At 41.0% G+C, this 14642-nt stretch overlaps 1 protein-coding gene across 6 annotated transcripts in view; it reads right to left on the reverse strand.

Annotated features, from left to right (window-relative positions):
* Positions 1-14642, reverse strand: part of LOC122549654 (thyroid hormone receptor beta) — a 182779-nt gene that overhangs the window by 123136 nt on the left and 45001 nt on the right. For 5 of the 6 annotated variants that reach the window (XM_043689448.1, XM_043689450.1, XM_043689447.1 and 2 more), the window contains exon 3: positions 14311-14430. The exons of the other annotated variant lie outside the window; for it this stretch is intronic. The gene's annotated coding sequence lies outside the window, so the exon portion shown is untranslated. The remainder of the gene's footprint in view (positions 1-14310; positions 14431-14642) is intronic. 6 annotated transcript variants of the gene reach the window in all.

Consider the following 14642-nt stretch of genomic DNA (forward strand, 5'->3'; position numbering starts at 1 on the left):
CAGACCCGCTGAGATTTTCCAGCATTTTCTCTTTTGGTTTCAGATTCCTGCATCCGCAGTAATTTGCTTTTATTTGTACAGCAGTTAAAATCAGGGATTCTCAGAATCAGACAACCACATTTACTGCAGAGGGATGTAAGCGATTACAAAGATGGAGTGAGGAGAGGTTCATTGAGGGATTCATAAACAAGAATGAGAATTTTATATTTAAAAAGGCCTTGCTTGACAAACAGCCAACATTGGGAAAAAGTGAGGACTGCAGTTGCTAGAGATCAGTCAAAAAGTCTGGTGCTGGAAAAGCACAGCCAGTCAGGCAGCATCCGAGGAGCAAGCGAGGAACAGTCATAATTGTGAATTTTAGATGACCTAATGATGAAGGGTGTAGTGAAATATTCAAGCCTAGAGAAAGGCAGCAGAACAAACGAGTACTACTGAGTTCTCCTTCAAGGGGCACAAAATTCTGACTTAGAATTATATTGCTTTTCCTTCAATGTCACAAATTTCTGGAACACCCTTCCTAACAGCACTGTAGATAAAATATCTGCATAGTCTGCAACAGTTCAAGGATGCAGCTCTTCACCATCTTTTCAAGGGCAATTAGGGACAGGCAATAAATGTTGGCCGGGCTATTGATGCCGGCCCAGCCATTGATGCCATCCTTCGAATGTCAAAGCATCAATAAGGGTTCAGCAGTAAAGGAGCTGAGACAGGGATCATGCAGTTTTATAGAGGAGTAACCATGCAGTTGGAAGCTCATTTGTGGTCATACCAGGCACCAAAGCTGCCAACTATATTCCCTCTAATCTGCACAGCTGCGCAGTTGCTCCAAGGATCCACACAAACATGCCAATGTTGGGGCAATGCATTCACGTCCGGTTTCTTTGACTGCTGCCACCTGCAGGCCCTGGAGGTCCACGTAGCTGCTGGAGACATTAAAGGAAATGAAGGTTGCAAACAGACTTGCTTCATCCAAGATAGTTGACAGGGACAGGAATGGGGTTAAAAGCCATGTAACAGATTTTGTATATATGGAATGCGCGCTCCCAACTACCTCAGTTTTCATGTGTGCAAATGATCTCCATGATATTGATGGAATCCTGTTACTTTAACAGCATTTCCCAGTTTAGATTCATAGTGTTCTTCTTGGCCTTTGCTCAGTCTAAGTTAAGGATGCAGCAAACTCTGTCACCAGTCACAGAGCTTGAGGAGTAGAACCCAAATCAGTCAAGTGAGTCACTAAAATGCAATAAACAACTGACTTTAAAGAGTTTATTTTACCAAAACGATAGTCACTGTTAGAATTTTTGTTTCCTGGAGATCATATTAAATATTACAAACACTTCTATGATGTGGTTTTGAATGCAACAATCAAATTTTGCACTTGCAAATGTGCTGCTCCATCTGGGTGGTGGTCCTGGCCACAATTATAGACTTAAGAAACTGAATTCAAATTTTGAAATCATCACGATGCAACTTAAAACTATGCTCCCGAGATTATTAGTGCCTGGATTGTGATGTCTCAACTTTGGGTAAAATATTGGACATAACCCTTCCATGAGAGTGTAAAGAATTGATTCAAGGAACTGTGTAAACATCACTGAAGTTTACAGGAGCCTTACTTGCTCATTCACAATTTATGATAGAATCTTAAATATGTTTGACATATTAAGGAATGTGGAATGTACGCATTATTCGCATATGTAAATCAAAGTCAGAGATTGAAAAAACAGTGATGGGTGACATGTACTTGAGGTATGGGGTTTTGTTAAAAGTTGCAAAATGGTTAGAAAAATATAAATGAGGTTACAGTTATGAGGTCTCAATGCATTTCAGTCTAATTTGTTATGTACCCATATAGCACCACAATTCAATTAGCATTTTAGAACCAATTTTAACTTGCAATACTATTGAAAAACCAACAGCAGTGGATCAATCACCATCATAATCTGTAAACTCATGGCCCGGCGTATCCGAGACTCTTCCATTACCATCAAGACAGAGGATTAAACCTGATTCAATGAACAGTGCAGGAGGACATGCCAGGAGCAGCACCTGGCACACCAAAAACAAGGTATCAGACCAGCGAAGTTACAACATGAGTCAATTCACATACCAGGCAGCAAAAGCAGTGCAACATGCACAACAATCCCACGGCCAATGATCAGATCTAAGCTCTGCACCCTTGTTTCATCACATTGTGAATGATAATGGATGACATAACTTATAAGAAGGGTAGGCTCCACAGTTACCCACAACCTTGATGATGGGGTCCAAGCACATTAATGCAACAGACAAGGCTGAAATATTTGCAACCATTTTTAAATGGAGGATCCATTCCCCTCTGACGCCCCCAGCAAAGATGCCAGTCTTTAGCTAATTTGGTTCACTCCACATGATGTCAAGAAAGGTCGAATGCACTGGATACTGTAAAGGCTGTGGGACCTGAGAATATTCTGGATACAATATTGAAGACGTCTGCTCCAGAACATACTATGCCTCTAGCCAAGCTATTCCAGTATAGTTACAACACTGGCACCTATCCAATTATGTGGAAAATGGGCCAGATATGTCCTGACCACAAAAAGCAACACAGATTCAACTCGGCAATTACCGTGCTATCAGTCTACTCTCAAACAACAAAGTGGTAGAAGGTATGTTCACCAATGCTATAAAACTAAACAATAACCTGTTCACTAATATTTTGTTTAGGTTCTGCCAAGCCCTCTCAGCTCCTGACCTCATTACACTGTTAGTTCAAACATGGACAAACGTGCTGAATTCCAGAAAGTGAAAGTAACCACCCTGACATCACGACAGCATTTGACAGCATTGAGGAGCCCTAGCAAAACTGCAGAAAATGGGAATTGGGAGTAAAACTCTCCACTGGTTGGCGTCACTGAGCACAAAGTAAGATGTGATTGTTGGAGGTCAATCATTCAATCATCTCAGCTCCAGGACATCTCTGCAGGAGAACCTCAAGGGAGTATATGAGTCCCAATCATCTTTAGCTGCTTCATCACTGACTTTGTCTCCATCATAAGATCAGAGGTGGGAATGTTCCCTGATGACTGGAAAATGTTCAGTACCATTCATAACTCTAATACTTAAGAAATCCACCTCTAAATGCAACAACATTTGGTCAACATTCAGCTCTGGACTGATAAGTAGCAAGTCATATTCATGCCACGCTAGTGCGGGCCAATGATGATCTCTAACAATAGAAAATACCTTCAACATTAATTGACCATTATATCAGGCGAAAGAGAGTACTGCAGATGCTGGAGATGAGAGTCAAGATTAGAGTGGTGTTGGAAAAGCACATCAGGTCAGGCAGCATCCAAGGAGTAGAAAAATCGACATTTCAGGCAAAAGCCCTTTATCATTCCTCGGATGCTGCCTGACCTGCTGTGCTTTTCCAGCATCACTCTAATCTTGACCATTTCATCAGTTAATTTCCTATTATCAACATCCTGGGGGTAACCATTGGCCAGAAATTGAATTGACCAATAGGGTGGCTACAACAGGAGGTCAAGGGCTGGTAATTCTGCGATGAGTAACTCACCTCCATCCATTGTCTAAAAGGCACACATCTGGAATCTGATGAAATACTCTCCTGGATGAGCGTGGATCCAAAAACATTCAAGAGCTCCACTCAGCAGCCAATTTTATTTGAATCCCATCTATCACCTTCAAACCTGTTTCTTTCATTGCCAATGTACTGTGGCAGCAGTGTGTACCATCTATAAGATGCATACAACAAAGTATCAAGGTTGCTTAGACAGAATGTTCCAAAGCAGCAACCTCTACCACCTAGACGAGCAGGAAATACATGGGGACACCACATCAGCAACTTCCCTTTCAAGCTCCAAATCATCCTGACTTGGAATTATATTGCCATTCTTGAATTGTGTTGACGTCCTGTAACTCCCTTCTGAAAAGCACTGGGGGCATACTTACACCGCCAGGACAACAGCGGTTCAATGAGTTAGGTCCCTTCCACTTTCTCAAGGGAAATTAGAGATCCTGGAATGAATTTTCAAAAACTGCACAGACAAACTGAAATTTCTTTTCATTGTCTGTTTTTTCCAACAGTCTAATTAAGACCAGCTTTTTTCAAATGTTTGGTATATCAATTACTTTCATTTGACTGGTGTTGAAAATGACTAATTCATGACTTAGGAGCTATGTTGGAACAGGCTCTGTAATGGTGCTGGGTTTCAACTCATCTATGCAATCATTTCCAGCATGAAGACACTGAATAATAAAAGCTGGGTGCAAAATTCTGAGGACAATTTAAGCTGAGTTTCTGGCTGTAACTGTGCAGAACCCTACATGAAACAACTAGCTTTCTCTTAAATGCAGGATACTGGCATCATATAGACATGAAGGGTTGGGAGCAAAATAGATGAAAATTGGGGGTGAAGGTGATGCTGAACTCAGAAACACTAGGTTTACATAACCTTCAATCCAATATCTCCAATAGTTTTAGATTCCTCCAGGACATGTAGCCTTCCATTAGGGAGTATCATTTCTGTTCTGTCTCTACTTAACATGTCATTCTTCCTGTTGCCTAGTTCCTTCTACATTTAAAAAAAATGTTCTCTACTCACTCACATCCCAGCCTGTGCAGGGCTGTTCCATTATACAACAGTTAATTTCACAAATAAATAACACATTTCCCATTACATTGGAGGACAGTCCTATCCAATGGAGCAGTGCACCAATTTATCCATCATAATCAAACTAAGACAGACATATTATTAAGCTACAACAGAATTCATATAATTATTTCACATTTCAGTTGCCATAAATCTGTATTTAAAAACAAACTCATTGTCTTCATCCCTTAGGAGGAGAAAGTGAGGTCTGCAGATGCTGGAGATCAAAGTTGAAACTTTATTGCTGGAACAGCACAGCAGGTCAGGCAGCATCCAGGGAACAGGAGATTCGACGTTTCCGGCACAGGCCCTTCTTCATCCCTTAGCAAAGGTTCCATTCTCTTGCTATTTGTGCCTTAAATTCTTTAGGCATTGTCTCAGGCTGAACCAGATTGTCAAAGTAATGCCAAACTGAGCTTTCGATTCCAGTTCTCTCCAACCATTTCACCCATGATGGAGTTAAGGGAAAAGATGGATAGACAAGAAAGTGGAATGGAGACCAACGAGGCCAGCTATAATCTAATATGGCCTGACGGGCTACTCAAATTGTAAATCCATCGTAAATTCATCAAAAGATTAGACAATGACTAAGATATGCTGGGAAACTAAGGTAAGCCTGATCCAAGTAACCATGCTAATAAACATGCTGCAGAATCCAGACAGGCTGTAGCTAATGACACAATGCACAATCAACCTGGTAGCTGCAGATCCTACAATACACACTTGAATTTGGGTTTGAATGGAATGTCCTCTTCAGGGCTAGCGGAAACATTGAAGTGTGTACCAGGCACAGGGGAGCCTCAACCCTTATTTGAAGGAGGCTATGTGCACCCAACACTTCTAGGAATGGAGGACCACACTGCCATCAACATGCCAACGCCGAGTTGGGTCTGATTGATCAGGGTGATTGAGCCTGATCAATCTACTGTAGGACACTAAAGACACCCCACCCCCCTACCCACACCCCCACCTCCCAAAAAGGGCATGAAGACTTTTGGGTATAAGAATGGCTGCAACTCCACCTCAGCGCGGTAACTCAAGATCAACCACCAAGAAGTGAAGGCACCCCTGAAATCATCACGAGAAGACCAGAGTCGAAAAGTGTGGTACTGGAAAAGCACAGCCAGTCAGTCAGCATCTGAGGAGCAGGAGAGATGACATTTCGAGCATAAGGTCTTCATATCATCACCATGGAGCATGGCAGTACATGATCATCCAGAATTCAGTTAGAGCATAAGATAGCATTTATAGTATATTTTGTTGTGATTGTATTAATTATTTAAAATACATTAATATTAGTGTTATTAAGAGTTGATTGTCATTTTCTTTGCTGGATATAGGAGTTAAAACACATTGTGTGGCAGATGTAACACTTATTAAATGTAGAGCACGTTTGAAGGGGTTGAATAACCTAGCCTGGCTTTTATTAGAAATACTCTCCATTTTCACATTGATGCACTCTGACATTTGTTTGATAAAGGTTCATTGGACCATAATATTATCATTCCGATGTCATATTATGGAGTTGATGTAGACAATCACTTTAAAATTTCTTTTTAAAATGGCAGGCAAAAAGAGAGTAGTATTTTTGGTGGGTGCTCTTTTTCCCCCATCAGGGAAAGACGGTACTGCCCCTCCTTTCTAACTGCACAGACTTTAAACCCCATTCTTCCACACCCATGTCATGCCCCTCCCTTGGAAGGTAAAACCATCCTTGCCCTAAAGTGCCCTCTCTTACCTGGATCTTCTATTGGCCTTCTTGTGCCTAGTGGCAGTGCCAGCATTGCCCAGGACAAACCCATGGCACTGCTAGTCCCATCAGAGCTGCTGGTTAATCAGATTGGCTGGCAGCCTCCAGATGGTTAGAGACAAAAGAAACTGCAGATGCCAGAGGACACAACATGGAGTTCTCCAATTTCAAATAACCTCCCTTCCCATCCCCTCCTCCTCCCCTTCCATTCCTCAGATTCATCCCTCCCATCAACCAACCAGGTCATACCCTCTACCTGTCTCCACCTATCCCAACTCACTATCCTGCTCCCACAGCCACTCCCTTTATCTGCAGCTCCCCCTACACCCATCCCCAGTCCTGAAGAAGGGTTTTAAACAAATTCCAAACGTCGACCTCTCCACCACCTGATGCAACCTGGCTTGCTGTATTCTTCCAGGCATCTGCTAGTCTACCTTAGCCTCCAGATGGTGGCACGACCCCCCCAGTAAAGGGCTGACACCCCACTCTACACTAATTTATCAGCCCATAGAGCTTGATGTTTCTATTTCTCATCTGTCAGTTTGAACCACCAACTGTTCTTCCAGATGAATGAGCTGTTCATCCCATAACCTCTATGTAATATCATATTATCTACCTTGTCAAGTCCTTCACAACCTCATGAGGTTTCAACGAGATCATCTTTCATTCTTCTCAACTCTTAAAAATACAGACCCAATTTACTCAGCCTCTCATTGTGGAAAAAAAAACTCATTTATCCAGGGACCAATCTACTCGACTTTCTCTACCATCTCCAATACTAGATTAGATTACTTGCAGTGTGGAAACAGGCCCTTTGGCCCAAAAAGTCCACACTGACCCTCCGAAGAGCAACCCACCCAGACCCATTCCCCTACATTTACCGCTTCACCTAACACTAGGGGCAATTTAGCATGGCCAATTCACCTAAACCTGCACATCTTTAGACTGTGGGAGGAAACCGGAGCAGCCGGAGGAAACCCACGCAGACATGGGGAGAATGTGCAAACTTCACACAGACAGTTGCCCGAGTTACCTCATATTCGAGCAATGGTGACCCACTATTTAAAAATTGACCCATAACATTTGGCAAAAAAATCCAAACTCTTTGCACTTAGACCCTCGTGTCGCTGAAGCCAAACATGCCCCAGTCCAATCTACTCAACAGAATCATAGAACAGCTGTTCAGATTCTTGTATCTGGACCTGTCAACATATGATGTCACAGGTACCATCTCACTGCTAGATGCTGTGTTCCTGAGAATCCCATCCCTGAAAACTGCAGCATGGTAAGAAGAAAGAATGGTACATACGTAGCCCAATTCAAACTAAAACAAAGTAGACAAAAGTTTTCTGGCTGCTGAACAATTGAAGATACTGGAGAAGAACACAAGAGATTGGAGGATGATCTCTAGAGAACGTAGCCAAATGCCAGAGAGAAAAGCCAGCTACATGGCCAAAGTTGAAAAATGAAATTATAAAATAAGTCAATGAAAATCATGGATCTTCAGTTGCATAAGGATTTATTGGCCCTGAAACAAGACAAATAATTAGGCATGGCATTTCAAACATTTCATTGCATTAGACTGTGGACTAGATTTATGATGAGAAACAATACTGTACTATGACATAAGACCAAGATTTCACTGCATTCTCCATCAGCGTTTAAAGACAGGTTTATCACATTTCAACAATTCAGAATCAACAATTAACAGAAGAAAGAATACAAATTGACCTGTTTTGGGAAGATAGATGAGATTACCATGAATCTTTGACACGCCAGCCATAGAACAAAGTTGGAGAGAAGACAGGGTTAGTGAAGAAATCTGGGGCATGAAAAGAATAGATTCACAGTTGTACATGTTCCATCGATCAAAGCTTAAATCGATGATGATTTTCAAGAGAAAAATTGTCCCAAATGACAAATTGCAAAAAGTAGTTATCTAAATCCAGGGTAAAGGATGGATAGATAAAAGGTGGCTTGAAAATATGGCTGACTGAAGTTTTGAGCTTTCAGTCAAGAGAACTAAAGTCCTTTTCATTGGAGACATATTCAGATCATACAGTATCCAACTGGAACGTCTCCCAAAACAAGGTTTTCAAGGATGATATAATAAAATGTGAAATATCTGGATGACCAGAGAAGAGAAAACATTCACAGGTAGCATACAGACTTTGGCATTAGCAATCCTGTGTCAGTGGGTTTCAGGGGTCTGGAAAAGAATCAGAATGGAATTTGTTTAAAAATTCACTCACGGGATTGGACATTACTGTCAGGGGCAGCAGTTATTGTCTATCCCGAATTGCCTTTGATATAGTGGTGGTGAACTGTGTTCTTGAACCACTGCAGTTCACAATGCTGTTAGGGAGGGAGTTCCAGAATTTTGACCTAGCAGTACTGAAGGAGCAGTGAGATATTTCCAAATCTGGATGCTGAGGGGTTTGGAGGAGAGACTGCAGGTGATAATGTTCCTATATATTTGCTGCCCTTGTCCTTCTAGATGGAAGTGGTCTTAGAGTTGGAAGGCACTATTTAAGAAACGCTGGCAAATTTCTGCAGTGCATCTTATGGAAAGTACACACAACTGCTACTGTGTGTTGGAGGAGGAAGAGGAGAGATTGAATGTTTGTGGACGTGGTGCCAATCAAGCAGGCTGTGTTGTTGGATCTGCACCATCCAGGCAAGTGGGGAGTATTTAATCAATTGCTACCACACTTGACTGTGTTTTGGAGATGGTAGACAGGTTTTGGAGAGATAGAGAGTGAGTTACTGCATGATTCTTAGCCTCTGACTGCTCTTGTAACCACAGTACTTATAGAACTAATCTAGTTCAGTTTCTGGTCATTTGGTAACCTCCAGGATACGGACAGTGAGGCATTCAATGATGGTAATGCCATTGAATGTCAAGGGACAATGGTCGACTCTATCTTGTTGGAGATGGTCATTGTCTGGTGCTTGTAATGCACAAATGTTACTTGCAACTTGTCAGCCCAAGCCTAGATATTGCCCAGTTCTTGTTGCATTTATGCACTGACTGCTTCAGTATCTGAGGAGTCAGGAATAGTGGTGAACATTGTGCAATCAGCAGCAAAAGTCCCTATATTTGAACTTTATGAAGAAGACAAAGTTAATGATGAAGTAGTTGGAGATGGTTGGGTCAAGAACACTACCATGAGGAACCCCTGCAGAGATGCTCTCCCAATTTTGGCAGTGACCTGCAAAGGCTATTGAATCATTCGGGGGATGTGGAATATAGAACAATACAGTGCAGAACAGACCTTTCGGCCCTCGATGTTACGCTGACCTGTGAACTATTCTCAGCTCGTCCCCCTACACTATCCCAAAATCATCCATGTGCTTATCTAAGGATTGTTTAAAACTCCCTAATGTAGCCGAGTTGACTACATTAGCAGGTAGGGCATTCCATGCCCTTACCACACTCTGCGTAAAGAACCTGCCTCTGACATCTATGCTAAATCTATCACCCCTCAATTTGTAGTTATGCCCCCTCATACACGCTGATGTCATCACCCTAGGAACAAGACTTTCACAGTCTACCCCATCTAATCCTCTGACCATCTTGTATGTCTCTATCAAATCCCCTCTTACTCTTCTTCTTGCCAATGAGAACAGGTTCAAATCTCTCTGCCTTTCCTCAGATGACCTTCCGTCCAGACCAGCCAACATCCTGGTAAATCTCCTCTGCACCTTTTCCAATGCATCCACATCCTTCCTGAAATATGGTGACCAGGACTGTACACAATATTCCAAGTGTGGCCACACCAGCATTTTGTATTGTTGCAGCATGATATTGCGGCTCCGAAACTCAATCCCTCTACGAATGAAACCTAACATACCGTATGCCTTCTTAAGAGCACTATCCACCTGGATGGCAACTTTCAGGGATCTATGTACATGAACTCCAAGATCCCTCTGCAATCCACACTACTAGGAATCTTTCCATCGACCCAGTACTCTGCCTTCCTGTTATTCTTCCCAAAGTGCATCACCTCACATTTAGTTGCATTGAACTCCATTTGCCACCTCTCAGCCCAATCCTGCAGTTTATCAGTCCCCCTGCAACCTGTAACATTCTTCTACACTGTCCACTACTTCACCGACCTTAGTGTCGTCTATAAATTTACTAATCCATCTACCTATACCTGCGTCTAAGTCATTTATAAAAATGGCAAACAGCAGTGGTCCCAAAACAGATCCTTGTGGTACACCACTAGTAACCAGACTCCAGGCTGAATATTTTCCATCAACCACCCTTCACTGCCTTCTTTCGGAAAGCCAGTTTCTAATCCAAACTGCTAAAACACCCTCAATTCCGTGCCTCTGCATTTTCTCCAACAGCCTACCATGTGGAACCTTATCAAAGGCTTTACTGAAGTCCATGTATACCACGTCAACTGCCCTACCCTCATTTACATGCTTGGTCACCTTCTCAAAAAACTCAATGAGATTTGAGACACAAAATTATATCTAATGCACTTAATGATGCAAAAGATGATAATTTTTGGAATGAAGTTATCAGTGATATTGTGGTTGCTTGTGAAGGTGATGTTGAAGATACATATAATGGCACAATTTAAAGACGTAATGAGTTACTTGTTTCAGAAGATGAAGAGGAGTAATTCTTTTTGGATTTATAACATATTCAGTGCATGTAAGAATTATTCATTTCTGAACTGCAAAAAGTATATAAACTTGTTTACAAGGCATTTGTTTTTGATGAATGTGATTAATTTTAGTATACTAAATGAATTAAATTCATCAGTTTCCTCAAAGGTTATTAAAACTGAATACTTTCAGCTCTGTTTAATCTATATTTGCGATCATTCCCTGATTAGCAGCCGTAATTGGAGGGTGGATTTCAACCTCTCTAGAAACATCACTTGTGGAAAAGTTGAGCCCGTGACTAAACATTTAGTCTCAGAAACGCTGCCTTTATGGGAAGTCATATTATACATATTGCTTTAAATATGGAGAACAAAATTGTACATAATATTCCAGATGTGGTCTCAACAAAACATCATGGATAAGTAGTATAATTTCTTTATTCTTGTTCTCTAATCCTTTGCAATCAAGGTCAACATGCATTTGCTTTCCTAATTGCTTGCCATACCTGCATGTTAACTTTCTGCTCCTTGTATAAACATACCTGCGTCTCTCTGAACATCAATGTTTAGAAGTTATGACTTTTTGAAAAAAATGCTATTTTTTAAACTTTTGAATAAATTTGAAGGAAAACAATGCTTCCACACATTACGTGCCATCTGATATCTTGTTTCAACTCTTACCTCTTTGCAGCCTTTGTATCCTCCTCAAAGCTCATATTCTGACCTAGCTATTCCTATCACAAACCTAGATAATATCCCTTAAGATGGTCCTTAAAATCTACTACTTTGACTAAGTTTATGGACATCTGTCCCAATACCACCTTTTATATTTCTATGCTGTTTTCTTCACAGAATTATCATTCTCACGTTAAACTGTGAAGTATCATAGGTTCAATTTATTTGAAGATCTCAAGTAGATTTACTTAAACAAATTGCAGTCACAGAGAAACCTCTGTACACATCCTTGAGTCCAACATTCTACTCTTGGTCTCCTCACGGTGTCATCGTGGTCCTTTGTATTCTTGGTTCTTAAAGCGATAGATCATTATCATCTATAGAGTCAGTGCCTAATCTTGATTTACAATCTTCCTGTGAAGAAAATTGGGTTAAAGTTGGTTGGCAAATATAAGTTGCTGATAATCAGTATTACTGTATGCCCGTGAATGGTGTTTGTGGAAAAAGTCCTTAATTGTGCTCATCAATTCAACAATTATGTGGCAGCTCCACAACCACATATCTCTCAAAATATCGGCAGTTCTGCCTGCAGTGTGACAAGGATTGTAGCGAAGGTCTTTATCCTATGTGCAATTAATTTAAAAGTATTTCAAATGAACCCAAACCAGGGGTACATAATGTCCCTTAATTCAGCATTAAGTTAGCAGACCAAAAAAAAAATGCAGGGGTGGGAGGGAGTGTGGAATTTGAAACAAACAGATCAGCCATGAACCTAGAGAACAGTCAAGCAGGCTCATGGAGCTAAATGGTCTACATCGGTTTTCGTTTCATATGCTCAAAAATATCAACAGAGTCTTCTGTGGGGGTATTTACCATTCAGGTGTTGGTTACATTACTCAATGAAGAGCAAGTGCTGCTGGCCATCAATAGGATCATGAAGCATTTGATGGAACATTGTCTCACTGCTAACATAACAGAATCCCTACAGTGCAAAAAGAAGCCATTCAGCCCATCGAGTTCACACCAACACTACAAAGGACATCCCACCCAGACCTATATCCTAACCATGTACCATAACTCCACATTTTCCATGGCTGAACCACTAAGTCTGCATGTCCCTGGACATCATGGCAATTGTCAGCCCAAATGATGAATTCTCTGTAGTACAGAAATTGGACAGCAATTCTGTCCCGTACATTATAACCAGCATGCTGGCCAACAAATGTGAAAGCCCTATGTATTTTCAGGAGGAACACCACCAATGTTTAAGCATTGGCAAGATGCTGGGATAACAAACTCAGCAAGACTTTTCATTCTTCCTATCATCTGCTGTTGAAGTGGACTGAGGAAGCCTGCTCAGAAAGAAATTCAGTTAGGGGATAGAGGGAGAGAAAAGGATACCAAGTCAAGATCAGGGCCGGGGTGAGAAGAGTAAAGTAAGGAAAACAAATCTCCTTTAGAAGAAAAAGGGATAGGAAGATGGGAAGCAGACGTGGAGTGGAGTGGAGTTCCCAAAAGCCCCCACAGTTTTTCAGGAACCTCAGGGGAAAGTAGCTGCAGGTGAATGGGGAAGGTTGCCAAAATGATAGTGCTATGAAATTACTCATGAAGATACTCAGGAAATTGCCTGCAGTCTGATTGAAGAAACATATGAAACCAAGGGTGCAAATTTAAGGGGAGTAGACCAATACTGCAGCAACTTGTTCTCAACATATATTCTATCTTTACCACTCTGAGAAAGATTCAAGCTATTGCTTTTGCAACAAATTAAAAAAAAATACAACTACTACAAAATCCTAAAAGGAGGATTAAAAGCATTCCAATCACAAAACTATACAAACTTCAATACTTCAACATTTTAAGGACTTAAAAAACATTGTCCAAAGAAGCAATAACAGCTGCTTGTACATAAACAGTCCGTGCAATAAACTACCAAATTCTGTATATACAAGTCAAGAAAACATCAACTCAGCTTTTTCAAAAAAAAGGTTACTTTTGAGAAACATTACTGGTCATAAAAAACAAGGTGGTGTCTACCTTCTATGCCTTTTGCTGTAAATCACTAGTTAGTTTGCTAGACTGACTTGATGCTGGCAATCCTCAGTCATGCTGCTGGCTCTACACCACGGTAGGTCGTTCAAATATTAATTAAAGTCAAACTGTGGTGTTAAAATGTCCCTAAACAGCCAACTGACTCACTGAAAACATTAGAAAAAGTGAATTCCAAAGTTTTAAAAGTTGATATTAAGCGGCAGCTCAAAATGACTCTCGGAGGTTGTTTCATGCCACCTGCCAATATTTAATAAATATCTTATATTGGACTGAACGACATCAGGACAAAATTGTTTTGTATAATGGGCCTATAAAGCTGTTGGTTGCATTACATCGGACGATGCAGAATGAAACTCAGGAGAAGACACAATAAATATGAATTGGAATTCGGCCTGACATTTTGCCAAATATTTCATATTAATACGCCTTGCTAAAAGATTACAGAAGTAAAGGAAACAAAAGCAGTCACTGGTGACAATGGATCAGTCAATACATAGTTGGAACTGGTAAAAAAACAAAAAACTTGATTCACTCATGGGCTGCAGTTTCTTACCCGAATAGTCCAGGAGTCGGCTAGCAGTGTGCTTTTAGCAGACAGCAAAAACAAGCTTCAATGAGCATGCTCAGCTCTGACCAGAGAACTTTCTGTACTTGTGGTGATGATTTTGCAGCCCTGCCAAAAGATCACCAGCATATGTGAAATCAGACACCACAATTACAACCAGTTGTCTGATGCTTTTAAACCAATTACTCGAAAAATCACAAACTATACCTACAGTACTGTCATTCTCCAATGAAGAGTGGGATTTAGAACAGGATACAAAACAATGAAGCAGCACTATCCATCTTGAGATGGCTTCTATGAAAATGTAACACACACACACA

This window comes from Chiloscyllium plagiosum, chromosome 5 (genome assembly GCF_004010195.1).
Source record: "Chiloscyllium plagiosum isolate BGI_BamShark_2017 chromosome 5, ASM401019v2, whole genome shotgun sequence".
Classification (NCBI taxonomy): domain Eukaryota; kingdom Metazoa; phylum Chordata; class Chondrichthyes; order Orectolobiformes; family Hemiscylliidae; genus Chiloscyllium; species Chiloscyllium plagiosum.